Below are 25,200 nucleotides of genomic sequence, written 5' to 3'. Positions count from 1 at the left end.
AAATAATTTTGGCCATAGTTGCTGAAGCCATCAGTGACTAGATGTGAGCTGGCAGGTGATATGGTTCCTTAGTGTGAGTTGTTGAGCTTGCTAGAGACTGATTCGGTATTTGTTGCTGGGCATTTCAGGGAAGGGTGTGTGTTTTTTTTTAAAGAAAAACTGCATTATTACCAGCACGAGAGTCATAGGTGAGGTTTCACGTGACATTCAAAGATCTAGATTAGAAATTTTGAAAATTAGAAGCTCTCTATCTCGGATCTGGTTGGTTGAGTTCTTCCCTGTTGGTTTTTGGATTTTGACAACAGATTTCGCTACCGGATCCCGCTTTGTCATCTTTTTCCACTATAATCTTTCCAAATTTTGATACCATACTTCGCCATTTGATCTCGCTAGCTCTAAGCTTTTATCATCCCCAAGCTGAAATTCCCCTTCTTCAACGAGTCTTCGGCACCTCCTCTTGAGCATTATAAGATTTTTTTTTTTTTTTTGAGAAATTTTTAATGATTGAGATAGAAATTATTTTACAACAACAATAACATCAAGCCTTTCTCCCACGCTATGGGGTTGGCTATATAAACTTTTTTCTCCTTTGTGCCATATTAAGAGTCAAATTCTCATTTAAATTTAATAAAAGAAATCATTTCTAATATTTTTAAAGAAGTCTTTTTAGGTCTATATCTAAATTTCTTAATATGGGTCAAATCCAATACATCTACTCTCCTAACCAAGTCATCGGAAGGCAAACTTTTTGTGTTCAAACCATCTATGGCGACTCTCTCTAATCTTATCTGCCACTGGAGCTACTCCCTTTTCATGTATATACATTATGCATTCTATTTCTAAGTAATGAAGCCACTCATCCACCTGAGCATCATCATCTCTTCAACACTGAACTTAATTTTATGTTTCTCTATTAATGGCCAACATTCTACGCCATAAAACATTACAGGTCTCACCACCATCTTATATATATATATATAATTTTGGGGGAACTTTTCTATCACACAACAAGCCCAATGCATTTCTCCACTTCAACCATCTAACTTGAATTATACTAATAATACCCTCATCTATTTCACCATCACTTTGAACAACAAACGCAAGATATCTAAAATATATACTCTCATTAATGAATTTATCGCCCAAAGTCACAATCCTCCGCTAGATCTATTACTATTAAAATTGCACTCTATATATTTGATTTTAGATCCACTCAAACGAAAATATTTATACTCTAAGGTTGACCTCTATAATTCAAGTTTTCTTTCAACTCTCTCTTTAGTCTTGTGAAAAAAAAAATCATCAGCAAAAAGCATACACCATGGTACATCCTCTTGTAAATGTCTATTAAGAACATCCAAGACTAAAGAAAAAAAAAAGGCTTAAAGCTAATCCGTGATGCAATCCAATTGAAATTGGAAAATACTTTGTCAAACCACCTTGTATTTGAACACGAGTAATAACTCATGCATACATATGATATCGGGTCCATTATCACTCCCCCATCATCCGCTTTAAGTGCAAAATGGCAAATTTCCAATTTTAGATATTAAAATTCAAATACCTAACCATGCTATTGCTATATGCTGGATACTACATATTCGTTTGACAAATATCCTTAATCGAAAGTTCTCTCTCACTATCGAGAGGGGTAATTAACTATAGGGACTTGTGCTTATTGGAAACCTGAACTCAGATTATAAAGTCCTCACAAAATAAGGGCGAAATCCCTGGGTAATGTCTTATTAAAAACTCAATATGCCTTCTAAAAATTTGCCTTTGGACTTGAGCGTTAAAACTCTCCTCAATGACCCGAAGAAAAGAAAGGGGTCTACGAAGAGACTGGGGCATGAATTTTCGGAGCCCACAACATTATATGTTCTTAATCTAAATCACTATAACTTAAAAAGTTGAGAATTGATAATTTAAAATAGATTAATCAGATCTTTTTTGCTATCATTTTTTGATATATAATCATATTTTAAATTCATAGCTACTATGCAACTCATAATGCTATTCAAATTATTAAGATGTTTTTCTAATTTCAAAATCATTTTAGCATTATATAATCATATTTTTTTTTCATTATTTAATCAAGTCAAAATGCTAAAAGTTATTGAACTGATAATTACTACTAATTACTAAACTTAAACATTTAATAAAAAAAAGATAATCACCTCTTAATTATTATTGAACTCATGTAAATATTTGCTAATTTTTTGTTTACTTTACAAAATAATTTATTTCTAATTCCTTTAATATATTATAAAAAAAAACTTACAATACTCGAGGCAATGTTTAAAATTGCGTATTCGGGTATTGAGGCGTTTTTCATTTGTGAGGCGAGGCGTAAGCCTCAAGGCGTTTTGAGGCGTAAGCCTCAAAATTAAAAGATTGCGTAAACATAAAATGATAAATTTTTTAAATACTAATGAGTGAATAATATAAAACATAAAAAAGCATAAGATATGAAGTGAAATCAAAATATCTCAATAATAAGACAATATGAAATATAGTTCAACTCAAAATTCTATCTTTCCCAAATCTCAGTATTCTTTTCATTAACATATAATTCTAATTTCTAAAAATAAATTGCAATGACATATCACATAAGAACTCATAAATCATCAGCACTGTCATCACTAAGGGGTTCTTCATTTGAATCATCATTATGATGAATTGCTCTCTCCCCTTCCTCCTTTCCTATAGAGTCAAATGTCGGGCATTTACTTCAAGATTTACGTAAGTTTTAATATATATAGTGTGACGCGTAAGCCTCATGCCAGTGAGGCGAGGCGGGCCTCAACCAAGTTGAGGCACAAGCCTCATAACAAAAACTCGAGGCATAAGCATCGAGGCGTTTTTTTACTAGAATTGCGCAAACGCGGGCCTCAAGGCGAGCCTCATATTGCGCAATTTTAAACCATGACTCGAGGTGGCTGTCGGAGTCTCAAGAGGCCGCCAGAGTCTCATCTAAGTTGAGGAAATTCGGCTGGGAGATGATAACAACTTTGGGTGAGCGAGATCCGGTTATGAAGTACAATTTCGAAATCTTGAAATGCTGCAATGGAAAAAGATGACAAAGCAGGATTGTTAGTCGTGATTTTATGGCAAAATCCGTTGTTGAAATCCAGAAACCAATAGCGATGAACTCGGGTGGCGAGATCCGAGATGGAGAGCTTCTCATTCTCAAAATTTCTAATCTTGACCAGTGATTCTTTCGGGAAACCTCACCCGTGACTCTCATGCAAGTGATAGTGTAGCTTTCTTAAAAAGAAAACCCACCCAAGTTGCTGAAATACCCAACAACTAACACTAAATAAGTCGCTAGCGTGCTCAGCAACGGATGTTAAGGAATCTCGTTACTTGCCAACTCACATCCAGTCTCTGAATGCTTCAGCAACTATGGACAAAAATAAAATTTTAAATATTTAATTTGATAATATAAATTATTTTTGTAACTATTTATAAAATTTATCTTCATATGCTCCCATTCACTTTGCATACTTTTTTCTCGTTCCCTGTCTCCCACTGGTAGATTCAAGGGTGGAAGAACAGTTCAGAACAACGGTCTATTTGGGTTTTCCCTTAATCCTAATGCGTTACATGCCAATCTGTGCATGTTTTTCAAGCTGAGGCTTTAGTCAAATGAGTTGCTGATGAGGACATCAGATTTCGACACGTGTGCCATCACCGGAGACGCAGATCGACGGCCACGATCCAGAGCCTCTATTTCTGATTTATTTGTAGTTTTATTTACGCTTGTATTTCGTTTCCTAGTTTACCCATGTGGGCATTGAGTCACTTATGTAGCCCTGAGGGCATTCACGTCATTTCATCTTATTTTATTTTGGCCTACTTATATAAGGCCTCTTGCAATGTAATAGTTTTAGTTTTTGATGATTGAATGAAAAGCTTATTCCGCTTGGTGATCTCTTAGTGAGTTTCTTGGAGGAGAAAGATCTCTTTGTGAGTTCTTAAATTTTTATTTTAGATTTCTTTGTGAGATTTGGGCGGAATCACTTGAGGTGAGTGGATCTTTGATTCTTCACAATTTTAATCTTGTTTTTTTTATCTGTAGTGAATTCCCTTCCCCCTCCCCTCAAGCCTTGTCGCCGCTCCATTGGCTCACCCAAGCCGCTGGCTGCCAGGCAGTCACCACCATCCGGACATCCACCCCGCCCCCTTGTCCCCATTCCCCTTCCAGCCGCCGGCCCCCCTCCTTGGGATTTGAAATTTGAAATTTCAAATCTCCCCATGATACATAAATGACTTTCCTAAATTAAATCCTTGATTTTAAACAATCTTCTTAATTGTATTTCAATTCAAATTTGAAATTCAAATTAATTCAAGTGATTGCCATACATTAGGAAACTTTCCCCACATAGGAAATCTAAAATTTCAATTTAGATTTTTGATTAAATCTGTGATTAATTATGTGGGCCCCATTTGATTAATACTCAAGCCCTCTCTCCTCTTCATGTGGCCGGCCCCTTGATGGGCTCTCTCCCCCTTCCAAAATTACATTGATTTCTCCACAAAATCAGCCCCAACCTCCTCCTCATCGCCGCCCCCTTTCCCCTCCTTGGAATTAATTTGAAAGTTTGAAATTAACTCCCTCCCACTCACCCGAAATCTGAAATAATATCAGTTTTGCCTGTTTTTATTTCTTGGTGTCTCTCCCTAACCGATCCACTCAAGACCCCAAGCCGACCCACCCTCTCCCCTCCAAGCCGCCACCTCCTCCCTCCCTCTTTCTCCCTATTGGTGCTCTTTCATTTCCCGCAAGGATGCATGGCGGATCCCGAAGATCACGGATTCGTACTCGACGCCCACGAAGACGTCCACATCGTTCGATCACCATTCTTCGACGTCGGGTTTGGTTTTGACGACACTGTTGAAGATTACTTGAACCAAATCCTTCCCCATCTCGTGGACATCCTCGACGATCAATTCTTGGACTACGAGTGGACCATCAACGACCATCCACCCGTTTCTCCAACTCCCGCTTCTTCCCCGGCGACGAGTCCTCTCGGCATCACTTGTGTAATAGTGTTATCTCTAAGTGTGCTTACGATCCTCTTTCGTTAACCTCCACCTTCAAGAGTGATTAAAGGATCTCGAGGTGAATGATCTATATTTTAAACGTAAGGCTTTGTTATAATTGGCTATTTGCATTATTTAGATTTTTCTTTAGTTATTCTTTTGCAAGTTCTTTTGATCTCAAAGTGTAACCAATTGCTATTATTTAATCTTTCATGACATCTTCTTAAACTTCCACTTGAGTAAGCTAGATTTTATTGGTAGTACGCAAAGTTTATAACCTTTTATTAATCTCTAAAGTGCAATTCTTGCTTTCGCATTTAGTTTCACATCATTTTTGTATCAGAGCATGGTTAGCATAGGCTATGCATGCTAAAAGTCATCCTAGGAAGTTACTTACATAGTTCCCTACTTGTTTGCAAGCATTACATCATCTAAGCAATTTATTCCCTAGTGTGTTTTTGTTGTCCAAAAATTTTCTGTACTGTTTAGTGACCTTTAGGTGACCCTAAACTTGTAATAAGTTGTTGTCCACACCTTAAAACCTGCCCATAACACTTAGACAACTTAGGCCCTTGCTGTAGGTTGCTGTCCACAACATTTCACCATCATTTAGTGGCATTAGGAGCATTTTACCTTAGTGTCTAGGTGCTGTCCACCACCCCGGTACGTCCCCTAGCGACCCCTAGCTTCCACCCATGGATTCGGAACATATTCAGGCAACTCTAGACCTCATAGTGGGCCAACTTGGAACTGTTACACAACAAATCTGAAACTCCCAGACGGACTTAGCAGATTTTAGGCGCCAAACAAGTGATCGACTAGATAACATCGAGCGTATAGGGAACCCCGCTATTTATACCCCTTCAAGGCCACTTTCACCCTATGGTGATGATAACCGAACCGATCATGGCCATCTGCGAGATTACTACCGTCATAACCCTAGACCCAATCAGGATACCGTAGGAAATGAACCCACTTGGAGAGATAACGACGCTCAGTTGTTAAAGAACATCCGTATAGGCGCTCCTTCCTACGATGCTACGCTTGACCCTCAGATTTTCTTAGATTGGATCAAAGGAATGGATAGTTACTTCTTTTTTAATGGTACAGTATCTCTGTGGAACGAAAAGTTAGGTTCGCGGAAATGAAACTTACGGGCCGAGCCAACCACTACTGAACCAACTTGGAGAATATGCGTGAAGCCCGAGGAGAACACCCCATCACTGATTGGAGAATGATGAAACAGGAGCTCAAAAGAAAATATCTCCCCTCTTCCTACTACCCTAAGCTCTTAGATAAGTGGAATAGATTGACCCAAACGAGTAGACCTGTTAAGGAGTATATCTCTGCCTTTGATGACTACCTAATTTGTTGCAGTGGTGAGGAGACCACTGCCCCAGCCCAAATCCTTTCAATGTTTAGAGTTGACTTAAGAGAGGATCTCCGTAATGAGCTTTTCGCGAGAGGAATTGACACTTTGGAAGCAGCTTGTAGTTATAGTGCTCAACCTAGAAGAGTTCAAGACCCATATTCTCATGCTAGGCACCTAGACTCCCGCTCAGGCCCATATAGAACTTCTTCCAGTCAACCTCCAACCCGACCTATTGGTCTTGTAGTTAACCGAACAATTGCGAGTCAACCTCAATCCTGTTTCAACTTTAAAGGAAAGACTCCCGAGCGTGACACTCCCAAAGCCACTTCTAGAACCAAGTGTTATAGGTGTCATGGATATGAGCACATTGCCTTGCAATATTCTAGTCCCTATAAGGTCACCAACATTGAAGAAGTCGCAGAAGAAGAAGAAGAACCTGAGACTGAATTGACCAATCATGTGGACGATGAAGAAGATTTCTTTGACGAGGGCGACCCTGTTGGCCTGCAAGTTGTTAGATGCGCATTGTCCCAACCCAAACCCAATAACGATTGACGAAGAACTTCGATTTTCCATACCTTTACCAAGATAGGAGAAAAGAGCTGCAAAGTTATCATCGACAGTGGAAGTTGTATAAATGCAGTCTCTTTAGCTATGATTTCCAAACTTAACCTCAAGATAACACCCCACCCAAATCCGTATAAGGTCGCTTGGATAAATTCGACTACCATAAAAATTAAAGATGGGAGCCTTATTCGTATAGAGTTTGTGGGATATCAGGATAAGATTTGGTGTGATATTTTGACTATGGATGTAGGTCAAATTATACTCGGTCGCCCGTGGTTATTTGATAACGACGTCCATATTTATGGGAGAACTAACAGCTGTGTGTTTGAGCATAACGGGAAGAAAATCAAGTTAATACCTTCACAACCTAAGCCCCATAAAACGGAAGCCAAGCCTACCCCTGCCAAACAAAGCAAAGGACTACACCTTTTGACTGCAAAGGAAGTAAAAAGATAAGATTAACCAAGGAACCACCATGTACTCCCTAGTGGCTCGTGAAACAAATGAGGAATTAGGAGAACCCATTCCTGAAGAGGTCCAACCCCTCCTTTAAACATTTTATGATATTTTCCCTGAAGACTTACCTAACCAACCGCCCCCTCTGCGAGACATACAACACGCGATAAACTTGGTACCCGGAGCCTTGCTTCCAAATCTTCCCCACTACCGTATGAACCCAGGGGAGCACGCTAAGTTAAAAGAGCAGGTGGATGATCTGCTGGCAAAGGGATTTATAAAGGAAAGCTTAAGCCCATGTGCGGTCCCCGCCCTTCTAACCCCTAAAAAGGATGGCTCCTATAGGATGTGTGTTGACAGTCGTGCCATCAATAAGATTATTGTGAAGTATCGTTTCCCCATACCCCGCTTGGATGACATGCTGGACATGATGACCGGGGCAACCCTATTTTCTAAGATCGATCTTAAGAGTGGCTACCATCAAATCAGAATCCGCCCTGGGGACGAATGAAAAACGGCTTTCAAGACTAAAGATGGGTTGTATGAGTGGATGGTTATGCCGTTTGGCCTTAGTAACGCTCCTAGCACGTTCATGAGAGTTATGACTCACCATTTTTAGGAAAATTTGTTGTGGTATATTTTGATGACATCTGTGGACCTACACTTAAATCACCTGAATCAAGTCTGTGAGGTTTTGAGGAAAAAACAATTGTACGCCAACCCAAAGAAGTGTGTGTTCCTCACAGACCGAGTCACTTTTCTCGGATTTATCATATCCTCTCAAGGGATTTCAATTGACCCCGAAAAGGTTCGAGCAATTAACGAGTGGCCTGAGCCTAAAATATTAGAGATGTTCGGAGTTTTCATGGATTGGCCACTTTCTATAGGTGGTTTATCAGAAATTTTAGCACGATAGTGGCACCCATAACTGATTGTTTGAAGAAAGGAGATTTCCATTGGATGGTAAATGCCAGCAAGGCCTTTGAGGAGATTAAAATAAAAATGGTGGAATCACCTGTTATGCGTATTTCTGATTTTTTCAAAGTTTTTGAGGTAACCTGTGACGCATCAGGCCTTGGTATAGGTGGAGTTTTTTCTCAAGAAGGGCACCCCGTTGCCTACTTCATTGAGAAATTGAACGACATTCGTCAGCGATACTCTACCTAAGATAAAGAGTTTTATGCGATTATCCAATCCCTTAGATATTTGAGACACTATCTTTTGCCTCAAGAATTTGTGATCTTTTCAGACCGAGGCCTTGCGCTACATTAATTCGCAGAAGAAACTCAATGCTCGTCACGGCCGTTGGGTTGAATTCCTGCAAGAATATACTTACACGATTAGACATAAAGTAGGAATTGAGAATAAAGCCGCGGATGTTCTAAGCTGTCGGATGATGGTTACTCAAGAAATGAGGACGGAAGTAGTTGGTTTTGAGCGACTTAAGGAAAATTACTTGGACTGCCCTGATTTTAAAGAAACATATTCTTTACTGACTAACGGAGATGAGCGTATAGTAAATGATTTTCTTGTGGAAGATGGCTATTTGTTCAAGTCTCAAAAACTTTGTATTCCCAACACTTCTCTATGGGAATTTCTAGTATGGGAATTATATGCTGGAGGTTTAGCTGGCCACTTCGGTCAATCCAAAACTATTGTCGCGCTAGAGAATCGATTCTATTGGCCCAGCCTTAAGCGCGACGTTAGTAAACTTTTAAAGAGATGCCACACCTGCTAGCTTGCCAAACAACGCAAGAAAAACACGGGCCTCTACACTCCACTCCCCGTGCCCAACTGCCCTTGGCAGGATGTAAGTATGGATTTTGTACTAGGATTACCCAAGATCGTTAGGAAGCACGATTCTGTTTGTGTAATCGTTGATCGGTTCTAAAAAATGGTCCATTTCCTCCTCTGTTCTAAAACTTATGATGCCTCCAGAGTTGGTAAGCTTTACTTTGATGAGATTACCTAAAACCATCGTTTCCGATAGAGATGTTAAGTTTACGAGTTATTTTTGGAAAACACTGTGGCACAAGATGTGTACAAAATTACAGATCTCCACAGCCTTCCACCCCCAGACCGATGTACAAATCGAGGTAGTTAACAGAAGCTTAGGAAACCTCTTAAGGACTTTGGTAGGTGAGAATCTTAGAGACTGGGATTCTAAATTACCTATTGCTGAATTTGCCTATAACAATTTTGTCAACCGAACCACAGGCCTGAGTCCAGCTGAAATTGTGTACGGATACAAACCCATGCAACCTATAGATCTAATCCCCATGGGTCCTAAGTCTAGAGCATCTGAATCAACATCTGCATTTGCATCGCATTTACAAGAATTGCACAAAGACATTAATAAAAGAATTGAATTGAGCAATGCTAACTATAAACTCACTGCGAACCTCAAGAAAAGGTTTAAAGAATTTGAAGTGGGAGATTCTGTGATGGTTCAGATTCGTCCGGAGCGGTTCCCGCAAGGGACCGTTAAAAAGTTACATGCGAGAAGCGCGGGACCTTTCAAAATAATTTTCAAGATCAACAGTAATGCTTATGTGCTAGACCTTCCTGAAGATTTTAACTTTAGCCCCACGTTTAACATTGAAGATCTTGTAACCTATGAGGGTCCAGAGTTTAACCCTACCAATCCATTACATGATGAGCCTTGTGTGTCCCTATCTGGTGAGATCCCCAGCCTACCTCCACTCCTAAACATTCCCACTTTACCTACTGCGGAGAGGATTGAGACAATACTTAATGATGAGATCATTTCCACTAAAGATGGTGGTCGCCGAAGGTACCTAGTTCAATGGGCAGGAAAATCGGAGACGGAGAACGTGTGGATCAACCGGGAGGAGCTGTAGAGATTGGACCCTGATCTACTGGAGTGGTACGAGACTACTAGAGATGCTCACTTGACAGGGTCGAGTTTTCTCCCACCTGGGGAGAATGATGAGGACATCAGATTTCGACACGTGTCCCATTGCCGGAGATGCAGATCGACGGCCACGATCCATAGCCTCTATTTCTGATTTATTTGTAGTTTTATTTACGCTTGTATTTCATTTCCTAGTTTGCCCCTGTGGGCATTGAATCACTTATGTAGCCCTGAGGGCATTCACGTCATTTCATCTTATTTTATTTTGGCCTACTTATATAAGGCCTCTTGCAATGTAATAGTTTTAGTTTTTAATGATTGAATGAAAAGCTTATTCCGCTTGGTGATCTCTTAGTGAGTTCCTTGGAGGAGAAAAATCTCTTTGTGAGTTCTTAAAATTTTGTTTTAGATTTCTTTGTGAGATTTGGGTAGAATCACTTAAGGTGAGTGGATCTTTGATTCTTCACAATTTCAATCATGTTTTTTTTTATCTGTAGTGAATTCCCTTCCCCCTCCCCTCAAGCCTTGCCGCCGCCCCATTGGCTCACCCAAGCCGCCGGCTCCCAGGTAATCTCCACCCACCGGTCATCCACCCCGCCCCCCCTGGCCCCATCCCCCTTCCATGGCCTCATCCCCCTTCCAGCCGCCGGCCTCCCTCCTTGGGATTTGAAATTTGAAATTTCAAATCTCCCCATGAGACAAATGACTTTCCTAAATTAAATCCTTGATTTTAGGCAATCTTTTTAATTGTATTTCAATTCAAATTAATTCAATTGATTGCCATACATTAGGAAACTTTCCCCACATAGGAAATCTGAAATTTCAATTCAGATTTTTGATTAAATCTGTGATTAATTATGTGGGCCCCATTTGATTAATACCCAAGCCCTCTCTCCTCTTCATGTGGCCGGCCCCTTGATGGGCTCTCTCCCCCTTCCAAAATTACATTGATTTCTCCACAAAATCAGCCCCAACCTCCTCATTGCCGCCCCCTTTCCCCTCCTTGGAATTAATTTGAAAGTTTGAAATTAACTCCCTCTCACTCACCCAAAACCTGAAATAATTTCAGTTTTGCCTGTTTTTATTTCTTGGTGTCTCTCCCTAGCCGATCCACTCAAGACCCCAAGCCGACCCACCCTCTCCCCTCCAAGCCGCCACCTCCTCTCTCCCTCTTTCTCCCTATTGGTGCTCTTTCATTTCCGGCAAGGATGCATGGCGGATCCCGAAGTTGATCACAGATTCGTACTCGACGCCCACGGAGATATCCACATCGTTCGATCACCATTCTTCGACGTCGAGTTTGGTTTTGACGACACCATTGAAGATTACTTGAACCGAATCCTTCCCCATCTCGTGGACATCATCGACGATCAATTCTTGGACTACGAGTGGACCATCAACGGCCATCCACCCGTTTCTCCAACTCCCGCTTCTTCCCCGGCGACGAGTCCTCTCGGCATCACTTGTGTAATAGTGGTATCTCTAAGTGGGCTTACGATCCTCTTCCGCTAACCTTCACCTTCAAGAGTGATTAAAGGATCTCGTGGTGAAGGATCTATATTTTAAACGTAAGGCTTTGTTATAATTGGCTATTTGCATTATTTAGATTTTTCTTTGGTTGTTCTTTTGCAAGTTCTTGTGATCTCAAAGTGTAACTAATTGCTATTATTTAATCTTTCATGAATCTTCTTAAACTTCCACTTGAGTAAGCTAGATTTTATTGGTAGTACGCAAAGTTTATAACCTTTTATTAATCTCTAAAGTGCAATTCTTGCTTTCGCATTTAGTTTAACATCAATTGCATATCATTCATGTTGACGTACAGAATCTATGCCTGATATTTCACTATATGCTGGATCTAATGAATTTTGGTACTGAAATCTTCTGTAATATTTTAGAAAATAAAAGATAAATACATTGAAAGTATTTTTTTTGGGAAGCTCCAAGTCCGTGTTCATATTTATATCATTAGTTTCAATTTTTAATTTAGCTCTGATAAAATTTTAGTTTCAATTTTTAAAAAAGCCACTACTCTTTCCATCATGCAGGCATTTATTGAAACTGGAGATTTTTGATCATTTTAATGCTCTTTCTAGCATTGAACCTATATAATTTGATAGATGGGCAGAAGTTTTCAATCATCAACCTCATCCATATGATGGGCTAAAAACTGAGGTATGCAAGAGCAAAAGTCTCTGTTATAAACTATCGATCTTATGAATTAACAAGTTTTTGATAATTGGATTCAAGACAGCTTTCGTTCCCGCTTTTTCTCTTCTAATGATGTTAATGATTATCATGAACATTTGTAGATGTTGTATCGATCTTGAATGCTTTTGTGATTTTCCTTCTCAACATACCTCTAGAAAGATCAGAAGTAACTTGAAAGACTTTGGTACACTCTAAGAGCTGTGAAATTATCAGCTCAGAGAAGATTTTAGTCGCTTCTATTGTCCAATTCATCCTATCCATGCATTTCTCTCAGTATATTTTCTATTAGCATCTGTCAACTCTATTTTTTAATAAAAAATAATATAGGGATTGCAAATACTCTGATAAACCTACTTAGTCTTCCCTTGGTATATATTTCGGTTTTGGAAATAACTTACTGCACCCCATCATATTGTCAAGAACATCGCAAATTTATCTGTTTTTGAGAGAATTTGAGTAATTTAATTGATAGTATTTCCGAGTGAATTATGTGCATACTGTCTTACAAGGAAAAATAATAACCACTTGGAAAGAATAAATTTGAGGTGTAGTTCAATTTCAGCGGTTTGCATCGTATTCTGATACCCTTTTAAGAAGTTGAGTAAATATTATCTTTGGTTCTTTTCTTCTTATGGCGGCAGACCATCTACATCATAACAATAAAAAAGTGCAACCGAACACGTGCTTCATTATTGCAGATTTAAGTATGTGCTTCTGGTTGTAATGATAATTAATCACCACTTGAAAAGAATAAATTCAAAATTTAGCTTCCATTTCTGCAGGCATCGCATTTCTAATACCCTTCTGGGTATATCTCAACGGGATTCCTGTGCCTTTTCATCTTCTCACGGCAGAAGACCTTCATGCTTATCACTGTAATATTCCTGTAAAAAAAAATCGGAACCCATTGGTATCGGCTCAACTAAACTAACTGTATTGGTTTTGCTGCTTAGCGAGGGAGAGAAGGCGAAAAGGTTTCTTGTATTTGTAGCTGCGAGAGGCAAATCAAAATTGAAGTAGAAAAAATCAAATGCATGGGAGAGAAAGAGGGAGAAAAATCATGGGCATTTTCATGCGTGGCTATGCGAAGACATGCACGAGCCAATTTGCAACTATGTGAACAAATGTGGCAAGCAATTAAGTCGTGCGTGAGGCCGATTGGCGTGAGCTTATTTGTCACGACCAGCCTGGAGGCTCAAATTAACGAGGTAGGAACATACGGTTGGGCTGTTGATTAAATTTTCATTTGCTAAAATTATCTCCAATAAATTGAAAGAGCCACTAAAAATTTCATAATTTTAAAATCAAAAGAAATACATTTCTCTCTGAGCGTCTCGCCTGCAATACACATTCTCTTCTCTTCTTTCTACTAATTTTAGTTAATCAAATTATACCTCTAAATATTTGTCAATGAAAAGGATAAGTCATAAAATAACTCAGTGAGAAAATTATGCTTCTAAATTACAGTAAAACGAGATATTGAGAATAATATGCATGCTTAATTTCAAAACATAAGACAATTCTAATTAAACATTTAAATATGTTCGTCAATGTTATGCATATTTTATATCTTTATTCTTTCTCGTAAATAATACAACCGTCACATTAGACAGTATCGAAAAAAATTACCAATGAAGGTACTTTTTTCCATTTTCTTTTCCATTTATATGTACGGATATGTTGCGTCTCCAGCTAGTACCATAAGGGTGTGCTCCATTTGTCAATCATACACATGTAAGCATATATATCTTAGTCATTTCATTCATAATCATTCATTAACCTTATATAAAATATAACATGCTAATTATCATATAATTTGAAATGATCAATCAATTCATATGTGAAAGATAAATTATTAGCAATGCAATTAAAATAAGGTCGAACGAGGCCGAAGGCCTCGTTTTCTTTTTCTATTTAACGACGCCAATGGGTCGTGTATACGACGTGGGTGAAATGGCTGTCGCGGGATATTCGCGATTTGGGCGGCGACGACGTGCGATCTGTCACTATGCAGGTATATTTTTTTTTGTTTCTTTACATTACACGAGTCAACAATAAGCAGTAAGATAAATCATTTGAAATAATAATTAAACACAAGAATCAATACATTACCTAATATAGGAATATGAATACTAACCTTGAACTTAGGTATTGCGCTGCTTTACTCTTACTCCTTTCTTCGAGGTCGATAAAATTAACACCTATATAAAAGATATTATTATTTAATTTCTAAACTAAACTGGTGCAAGCAAAAATTTAGGAAGAGCCCCCAAATTTTTGCGAGCAAATGATTCTCTTCCTAGAAAGTAGAAATGACACAAATATCCCCAAAAGGATATAAAATACAGCAACTGAACTAAAAATAATTTCACTTTATAAAATAAGAGAACTTACAAACTTAGACATTTACAAATGACACAATAAAGACACCTAAAGAAGCTTTGCCAATCGTCGAGAAAAAAGATACTGATGGGGTGGATACTTGCGGGAAGAAGAATGAGATTAGAAGTCCAAGGCGAAGATAGGAGAAGCTCGCAAGCCTTCCCAAGGAGTAGAAGAAGAAGAAGAGGTGGAACAAGCTCTCGAGCTTTTCCACGATGAAACCCGCAGGTTTAGGCTCCCAAAAATAACATTATATCAGCCTCTTTAAACATCAAAACAATCTTTAATTTATAAGAGAAAAGAGGGCAGCCAAACAACCCTTTAAACATAATTAACATCTTAATTAAAAGAGGGAAATAGAAGGACAAAAGATACTAGGACAACAGCTGAACAGCCACCAAAAAACCCCTAATTAATCCCATTAGGAAGGGGAAGAGGAAGGGCAAAAGACACGACAAACAACCCCCCAAAATCTGCACAGAAAACAGGAAGGAAAGCCAACCAGCAAGCTACGGGAAAGCAACCAGAGAGGGACCCGAGGAGCCAACACAGGAAACGGGGAAGAGGAAGACACGGGAAAAGCAGCCAGGGAGAAAATCGAAAAGGCAGCCAGCACAAAACAATAACTCACAAAGAAGAAACCAAGGAGACACAAGAATGGGAAGAAACAACCAAGGGGGAAGAACCAAATTCACTTCTAATAATGAGCTAAAAAGGAGGAGAACTAACCAATATAATAAGCTAAAGTTTTAGCTCAAGCATTTATGAGCTAGCACCAAGTAGAACACAACTTTTTAAGCTCAAAACCAAGCAGCCAAAACCCAATCCGAGAGCAGCCAAGACCCAAACCGTGAGACAACAAGCAGCCCAAAGAACAAAATATTCATTTTGTTTTTAGCCCCCTCCCCCCCCCCACCCACTGCCTACATCAATTCTCCTCCGGTTAAAAGAACTCATCTCCCAATGAGTTTTCTTTAGATTTGATCCGAGGAGATGAAGGAAGCGCATCAAGCTCTTGAATCTTGGCCTTGTACTTTTGTTCAATCAATTCCATCTCTTGATTAAATTCGGCGAGAAGTACCTGAGTTCTTTTTTTGAATTTCTCATCACATAAGTACATCCATCTTTGTATCTTGTAAAGTTCATTTTGAAATGGGTATGTTGAATCTCCATCTATCGGAACCCATCTGTCCATCAGAAGAGGGACTTCAAGATCTTCTGGGTTGCATTCTTCCACAACGTACTCAATTTTTTGTGATTTTTCATTTTTTAAACACTTAAAAAAAGACACGAAACAACATAGGAAGACACACCTAGGCTCTAATACCAAAGTGATGCAAGCAAAAATTTGGGAAAAACCTCAAATTTTTGCAAGCAAAATTAAACTCTTCCTAGGATAATAAAACGGATATAAATACACTCTTGAAATAACAAAAATAACAACTTTATAACATATAAGACTTACAATTTTTGACACAAACACAAACACAAACACCTAAACTTGTATACTTTGATTGATTGAGAAGAAGGATACGAGTGGAAGGGAACTTGCAGATAGAAGAAGGAGGTTAGAAGCCGAGACGAAGGAGGAGAAGCTCGCAAGCTTTCCTAGACGAAGAGAGGAATGGAACAAGCTCGCAAGCTTTTGCATGATGAAACCCGCAGGTTTTGGCTTCCAAAAATCATCATCACAACATTCTTTTTTTTGTCAAAAACACTACATATTTATAGGAGAGAAAGGGGAGACAAACAACCACATAATACCTTAATTAAACCAATTAATTAAGGGGAAGAGGAAAGCCAAAAGACACCACAAACAACTCACAAAAAAACTGCACAAAAAACAGGAAGGAAGGCCAGTGGAAAGCCATCCATCAAGCCACGGAAAACCCAGCCAGCAAGCCACGGGAAAGCAGCCAGAGAGGGACCCGAGGAGCCAACACAGGAAACGGGGTAGAGGAAGACACGGGAAAAGCAGCCAGGGAGAACAAAAAAGGCAGCCAGCACAAAGCAATAACTCACAAAGAAGAAACCAAGGAGACACAAGAATGGGAAGAAACAAGCAAGGGGGAAGAACCAAATTCACTTATCATAATGAGCTAAAAAGTAGGAGAACTAACCAATATAATGAGCTAAAGTTTTAGCTCAAGCATTTATGAGCTAGCACCAAGTAGAACCCAACTTTTTAAGCTCAAAATCAAGCAGCCAAAGCCCAACCCGAGAGCAGCCAAGACCCAAACTGTGAGACAACAAGCAGCCCAAAGAACAAAATATTCATTTTGTTTTGACCCCCCCTCCCTACCTCATAAACTTTATATATTTAATTACCTTCTCGCTCTAATTAGCTAATTAAATATTCTTTCGTTTTTCTATACAAATTATCTTTAACTCATAAAGAATTTATTTTTCTAAATCTAATTTATAATTTAACATAATATAAGTTTAATATATTCCTTATTTAATTTAAAATCTCATATAGGATCTAAATATGTTCTCTTTAATTAATATGCATACACATACTCAATATATATATATTTTAAATATATGTGGTCAAAAGTGTTTGAGCTAGGAAACATGCAGGCAACATATGTAGTGGCCTCATGTATATTTCCTTTTTTACCAACTTTTTGAGAAAAGTAATTGGAGTATATGGCAGTCTGGAAACGTAACAAATTGTGTGGAAGTCCAAGTTTATATGATCTACTTGCTCCTGACCTGATATTGACCATTTTTTTTGTGTTATTTGTGTGCATTTTCTAGCTGTAGATGTACATGTCCAAATTATTAAGTCTATTTTTCATTAGCTTATCTTCAATAGATATTACTCCCACTATCTCTTTAATATAATCATTCCTCAACATTTCTTTTCTAGTTTTGCTAGACTTCTATATTGGCATTTTCATTTCAATAGCATTCATCTTGGTTATACATGACTTTGAACTTTCAAACATTTGAAATTATACAACAGAATTGACTTGGTCATATACTCATATATGACTTTGAACTTTCAAACATTTGAAACTGTACAACAGAATTGACTAAAGTATTATTCTTTAAAATGCGCCTTTAAGTACTCATGATATTTTCTTATCACATAAGACTCTTTAGGCACTTGTCCATTTTAATTAACTAACCTTAACCATAGAACTTAGATGTTTATCCATATCTCTATTTTTTTATAATATATCCAAGATAATTAAATCTGTCAGCTATATATCACTTTATCTTATTTTAATGTGGATTGATATTTATTAATAGCATATATACTAAAATTCTATGTCATATGCCTAGCCTTTGTTCTACTATATTTAAGACATTTATATTCTAAATTTTCACTTATTTCACTTTCTATCTCATTAAGTAGAGTTGTATCATATGCATAAAGCATATTCCTAGGTATCTTGCTTTGAATATCCTTTGTTGACATCTTCATAACTAATGTAAAATGATATTGGCTTGATTTTGGCCGCAACAACCAGTTCTCTGCCTCAATTGGTCATTCTACACATTTAAATAATGATGGTCTCATATCATTTAATAACTTTAAATATTTATCCGTATTCATACCACTATTATTGCCACTTCCTGATGGTTAATTTCTTGAGTCCTAAATTAATTGAGTCATAGCTGTCATCATTTGTGTATGAGCATGAGGATTAACAGCCATATTAGACACTGCTCTTTCCACATCTTCTTCAGGATCATTCTGAGTCCTAAGATAAAATAAGATATCTTTAGAAAATTCATAATTTAATCTTAAATGAACTTTCTTAACTTCAATAATCAACTTAATGGCTCTTTCAGTATGATTGATATCCTAATTGGGTTTTGATATCACTTTTATCATGAGTCGGCTCAAATTCTTGAACCATCGAGGTGGGACCGAATAGTCGGACGATTATAACATTTTTTTTAATTTCAAAAAAAGTATGTCATCTATATTACAAATAAAGTTGAAGAGCTACTAACATAATTTCCATCAAACTATTAATAAAATTTTCACATCTTAACATTTACATCAATCTTTATTACATGCTTTCATTTGAGCACCGTTTTCTGTAGACGTACTCTTCTTTTCAGCCATATCTATTTCTCTGATGATTTATCTAAAAAATTTTAATTTAAATGTTTGAGTTCACAAAGTAAACTCAGTGGATAATCATATCTGTAGCATAGCAATTTTACATATATAAAATAACATATTCATTTGGCTTTCTTTTGCATTTACACACATGCGCGCGCGCGCACACACGCGCACACACACACACACACATATATATATATCATTTCTCTCTCATATGACATATATTCTTTATTTACATTTATCATATAGCATATTTCTTTTTTCAATTTATATTTGTCAATTAATATATTCCCTTTCCCTTTTTCATTTAGCACAGGAGCACCATCTAAATGTACCAAATATAGGTACAATCATTTTCATTTACTTTTAACATGCACGGGTACATTGCGTCCCCAATCAGTACCATAAAAAAGTGAATTCATGTAATTTGCATGCATATACTTTTTTCTTTTCATTTATACATTTATTTCATTTATTTGTATACATTTATCTTTAAATGATTTTGAAGAATATTTGTATACATTTTAATTTTACTTTCTTTTTCTTTCCATTTATTTTCAATCCACACACATGTATTTTACCTATTATATATATATATATATATATATATATATATATATATATTACTTTAATAACCTTATGATTCAAGGCCATTTATATTGTTTCAAAATTTTGTGGTGTTACTATAATTTTAAAATATAATATATAGATTGAGCTGTTTTATAGCTTACTCCTATCATTTAATAAATATACACAAGTATTGTCTAGAGAATTTAAATTAACGAAAGAAAAAAAAACGTGTATCGTAGACGTAATACTACACTAGAGGTATAATGATTCAAGGCCATTTATATTGTTTCAAAATTTTGTGGTGTTACTATAATTTTAAAATATAATATATAGATTGAGCTGTTTTATAGCTTACTCCTATCATTTAATAAATATACACAAGTATTGTCTAGAGAATTTAAATTAACGAAAGAAAAAAAAACGTGTATCGTAGACGTAATACTACACTAGAGGTATTTATTTCCAATAGTTACTTTTTGAAGTGTTAGTGGCTCTTTTAATATATTGAAAATAGAATATTATTAGTAAATATTTGTCTGACTATCTATTCTGATCTTTGGTTTGGGTCATGATAAAAGTGATATAAGAGAAACTAATATCTTAGTAAATATGAATCTGTTAGACCGGTCCAGCCGGTCCACGCGGGACTGGCTCAGACGAGAAACACGCAAAACAACGAATTTTTCAGCCTGGGCGGAGGCCGCGCGCACCGCTCGCCTTGCGGGAGCCGAATAGGAAGTTTTTTTGGGGAAATTAAGAGGGGAATTTGAATGTAGGGACTGTTTAGGGATTTCCTTTTGATTGGTATGCATTAAATAGTTGATTTTTCTAGAGTTTGAGTATCTTGAATTTGGCTGAAATTTGAGATCTCTTAGATTTAGGTTTCTTTGGGCTCTAGCGGCGTCTAGAGATTTGGGAGAGATCGATCCTCCTCTTGAATTGAGGATCAATTGTATCTTTTCTATTTTGTTGCATATTCTAGTGGAATACAAGTCCTGCATTGATTCTTCTCACGGTTTTCCCTGGTTTGTGCTGATTTCCTGCTGTAGACAGCAGGTTTTTTTGCTGTTTTTCCTGCTACAAACAGCCATTTCACTGCTGTTTGCATATCGATTTGGGTTAGGGTTGCTTGCGAACTCAAGTATTAACTTAGGGTTACTTGCGAACACAAGTATTTCCTATCAGAATCATAATGAAAGAGCCACTAATTCATAAGAAAATTTGAAGATTTGATAGTATGGTATATATCTTTGGTATATGGAGGATCAAGATGATGTAGTATATTGAAATATGGTGTGAGAAGTACCACCTGAGGTGATAGTGAACACCGATATTTTTACTCAGATGATGACACTGATTCATTTCTTTAAGAATCAAGATCTCAACCTGGACCTGGAGTGGATAAAAATCTAAAGCTATTCCAGGATATGAGACTTCCACTATTTATGGGAGTGGAAGGATCGATTGAGGTAGAGAAAAGGTTGCTTTGTATGAAAAAAATATTGGATAGCATGTCATATCCTGATGAGAGGAGGGTGCCACTTATTATGTTTGCATTAGATGGAGAAGTGAAAATGGTCGTGGAGATGACAACGTTTGGACAAGTTAGGTGACATTCCTAATATGCTGATCAATTGGGAACACTTCGTTAAACTTTTCAGAGAATGGTTCATTTTCTATTTCCACTAGGAGGTATATGCAAGACAATTTATTAGATTGGTGCAAGGAGATAAATTGGTGATGTAATATGAAAAAAATTTACAGCACTGTCAAGATATACACCATAGCTAGTCGCAACTGTAGAAGAAAAATATTATTGATTTCTATTTAGATTAAATGATGTCAATAGACAACTATTAGTATCTTTAGGAATCAATGACTATATAGTATTTGTAGAGAGCTAGAAGTGTTTAGATTGATTTTCAAATCACTCGGAAGCGAAGGGATTTACATAAGTGGAAGAGCACTTTAGATGATGTGTATATTACTTAGCTTGAAGGATCAAATTGGAAGAAAAACCAAGTCTAGCACTTATAGAGTTAGTAGCAGTTTGATTGGTAAAGTTATGGAAATTTTGTAAGATTTCATTGGGGCGAATGTTTGATTAATGGGCTCCGAGATTTGCTATTGGTGTTGTCAACTTCGACACATAGCAAAGTATTGTCCTACGATGAGTCGGAAGGCTTAGAAGAGATGAAATCAGTTAGAGCACTTTTACAGAAGAATTTTGGCTAACAAAAGATGATAGAACCAATCATTTCATATCCAAAACAAAGTCAACAAGAGAAGAATGTTCAACAACACTGTAAGAGAGGTATTTAGTTGCAATAGTTGTATTATTTCTTCTTAAAATAAATTTGAAGTTTAGTGACTCTTTGTGTATGTTACAAATAGTTTGATACTAGTAAATATTAGTGAACAAAATTTTCAATATCCAGCCAATCATCTGTTTCTGCTTTTGTTAATCTAAGCATCCAGACTAAGTAGTGACAATCACCACCACAAAAAAGGCAAAATTTATCTAAAAATTGTTTTCTTTGATCTCAATATCAAGGATTATTATATGATTGTCAGCTTTAAGTATTAACTTCAACCATAATATTCTGTGAACATATTTTCTCCTTTTGATGCCAATGAAATAATAAAAGGCTTGAGATTTGTTGGGGCTATTTGTAAAGCATGCCCCAATAGAAGCAACCTTTTCTTTCTAGTAAAAAAAAGTCTTTGGATCACTTAACTAGATGCATTCTATGTGGTATACTTAAAATTTCCTGTGAATTTGATATCCTATACTGTTCTTAGCTTGTTTCAAATTCAGTTTTGGTTTGATTCAGTTGGGTAAGCTCTTTTAGATTTGTGAACTCCATTATAAAATGCTTGCTCTTACCATGAGCCCTTCATTCTTGAATTTGCGGAAGTTTTTAATTTTTCAAGTGCCTTCAGTTTCAGCTGATATAGGTGCGCTTTAAATCTCAAGGAAATGTTCCGAATGCTATTCCGAAAATTTCAGGACAAGGGACTAGAATGAATTGTTTTTATATTATTTTTTAATGTTTTAAATTCTATTCCTGAATATCAATACTAAATCACTATACAAATATGTAGTGCTGATCAGATTAAAAAAAAAAAAGCTTTTTCTTCTGTACGTGGATTTATTGCATTTGGCCATTCTTTCCATGCTGATTGATTTGATTTTGTTCACTAGATTTTTTTAATGTTTTTATGACCAAATATGAGCAGAGTTCTGGGCTCTAAAAGGTGCAAATGTTAACTTTTGCAGGTTGCTTGTTCTACTATATATTTTCCCAGATTTGAGCAACATTTCTTCAAGTTTACTGGAAGATCTTATTTCTATGTTTGCTTTCATGAGTTTCGATCCTTTGCCGTTATAGTTACAAATGCACTTGTGCATCACGCCAAACTCAGCCGCATATTTCAGTTTTGATCGTTAGATTGAATTCGGCCTTTTATTTCAGAACTAAAATGTGTGATTGGATTAATAAAACCTACATTGGTGCGGTTCTCACTATATCTATGAAAAAATCCATACCACAATTTCTTCATTCCTGCAACTGATATCAAGGATTTTATATCCCCAGTTTAATGGCCAATTGAAATATTTCTACTGTGTTAACTGGATTTTGATCCTTCGTCACCATCTTATAGTTAATTTATATATTCTGATCGCAGCCATTTGTTCACTTTGGTAGTTAGGATCAGGCCATCCATAGCCAGTTTGCTAGCTCTTTTGGAAGCTATAGTTGATTTCCGTCTTGCCTAATCCTTGACGTAGAACTTGGAATGCATGGTTGGGATGAGTAAGACTTCATTTGAGACAGCTTTCTTACTGCTTCATAAAGCAACTTTTTAGTAAAAAATTAAAATTTTGATATTAAAAAGCTGATTTAAGAAGAAAAAGAAAATAGTACCCAACAAAGCCTAAAGCTTTACTATTCAATATCAATAATGATTGGAATGGACTTGATATCCATAGTAGTCTGCAGTTAACACAAACAGTGACTTACTGTGAAAGGTAAATCATAATATCATATGGTTTGTTTTTAGTACAAAAAAAAATATAGCTTGGTACAAATCCCGATGACTGAATAAATAAATTATTACACGTGTAAGTAATTATGCAACCACACCACTGCGTGCACCCCCTTTCCCATTTGAGTTGCCAGGTTGGTAGGGCACCCCAATTTGGCTTAAGTTATTAGTCTAACCCTCTGGGTGAATGTTGTCCACATCTGTTAAGTGGGTGCAAAGGCCATTTTCATATTATCTAATGTCAATCATGTCTTTTCATTTATTGGATTAACCACCAAACATCCAACCAATCCAAATGATGAATCCAACAAAAAAGTAGAGGCCTTCTATCCTCCAAAAGCCTAGAGAGAGACATAAAGAAGATAGAGAGAGATTAATTGTTGGTGGGGGGCAGTGAAATGATTCAAAAATGAATGAAGATTGGTCACAGCTGTAAGGATTTCAGTGCTATTAGCAGTTGGCCACTATTAATGTTCGTAAGAATTGTGGCGTTCTGAAATTCAACAAAATCCAGTAGAAGCCCAACTCATAATGGTCTCCCACTCTCTCTCTCTCTCTCTCTCTCTCTCTCTTATATATGTATATGCATGTGCGAGGTTTTGTATCTTGAAATGACAGGTTTGTGATATCCAGAAGTTTGGAAAAGACTGCAGGTCTTATTCTCATCTTTACGGACGCACCGTTAAAAAGAAAGGTTGGAATTCTATAATGGTTTGCTTTCAGGACAGTTTACGGGCTTTGTGATTAGTAACCTCTACTCTGCCGGCTCACATTATTCCAGTTTGTTGGTTGCTGGGGGTTGACCTAAGCTTTCATGATTCATTTACTATTTTTATCTCACTGGTCAAATCTGTACACAAAAGCAAGACTATCATCACCAATCTACCGCAGCTTTTATACCCGGTAAACTCACTGGTACATTTGACTCCCTTTGTTCTAGTTATTATTGATAAATCCCATCAGTCTTCCGTAAAAATACATGCATGTATGCATTAAGGAGAAATTATTCTGTGCAGATACGTCGGGAGGCGAATCAGGTGCAGTCACATCAGTAGTACCGAGCAAAGGAGTGATGTGATGCATTCTGATTGGTCTTCGGATGACGTTCGGCGTCCGCACAGAATAATTAATTGTTCTCCAGATAGTATCCTATATAAGTTTTGAAAATTTATGAATTTATGTGACTGCTTATATATGCCTGATTTGTATAAAAAAAAGTAGAATTGGGAAAATTCATTTTAAATAGAATTTTATTTGGGGAGTATAACTTTATTCTTGCTTCTATAAGTTAGGGCAGAGCTACCAGGATATGATTCCTATATTCTTTTGATAAAGGGAGATTTCTGCTTAGGTCTTAAGCTTTGTAGAAATTGTGGTTTCGATTTTTAAGTAGTTTTTCGTTGGGTGTGGAAATGGTTGTCCATCTAGTTTGTTCTATCTAATGAGTTATTCAAATTCTATTTTTGCAAAAAAAAAAAAAAAAAAAATGAAGTTAAGATGTTGCGGTTTAACCCGTTGAAGATGTTGGCTAGTCTAGCCATGTCAATAAATGACTTGACAATTGGCCAGAAAAAACTGGATTCAAAC

General features: G+C 37.0%; 1 protein-coding gene across 4 annotated transcripts in view; it reads left to right on the top strand.

Moving 5' to 3' along the window:
- Nucleotides 1–23,197, top strand: part of LOC110092513 (probable methyltransferase PMT7) — a 62,944-nt gene extending 39,747 nt beyond the window's left edge. For all 4 annotated transcript variants that reach the window (XM_028696014.1, XM_020817115.2, XM_020817097.2 and 1 more), the window contains 2 exons: nucleotides 12,365–12,491; nucleotides 22,844–23,197. The gene's annotated coding sequence lies outside the window, so the exon portion shown is untranslated. The remainder of the gene's footprint in view (nucleotides 1–12,364; nucleotides 12,492–22,843) is intronic.
- Nucleotides 23,198–25,200: the final 2,003 nt, after the last annotated feature.

The sequence above is a fragment of the Dendrobium catenatum genome, unplaced genomic scaffold, assembly GCF_001605985.2.
Source record: "Dendrobium catenatum unplaced genomic scaffold, ASM160598v2 fragScaff_scaffold_716, whole genome shotgun sequence".
Lineage (NCBI taxonomy): Eukaryota > Viridiplantae > Streptophyta > Magnoliopsida > Asparagales > Orchidaceae > Dendrobium > Dendrobium catenatum.
The sequence above is the reverse complement of the archived record's forward strand: the minus strand, read 5'-3'. Positions and strand labels throughout refer to the sequence as shown.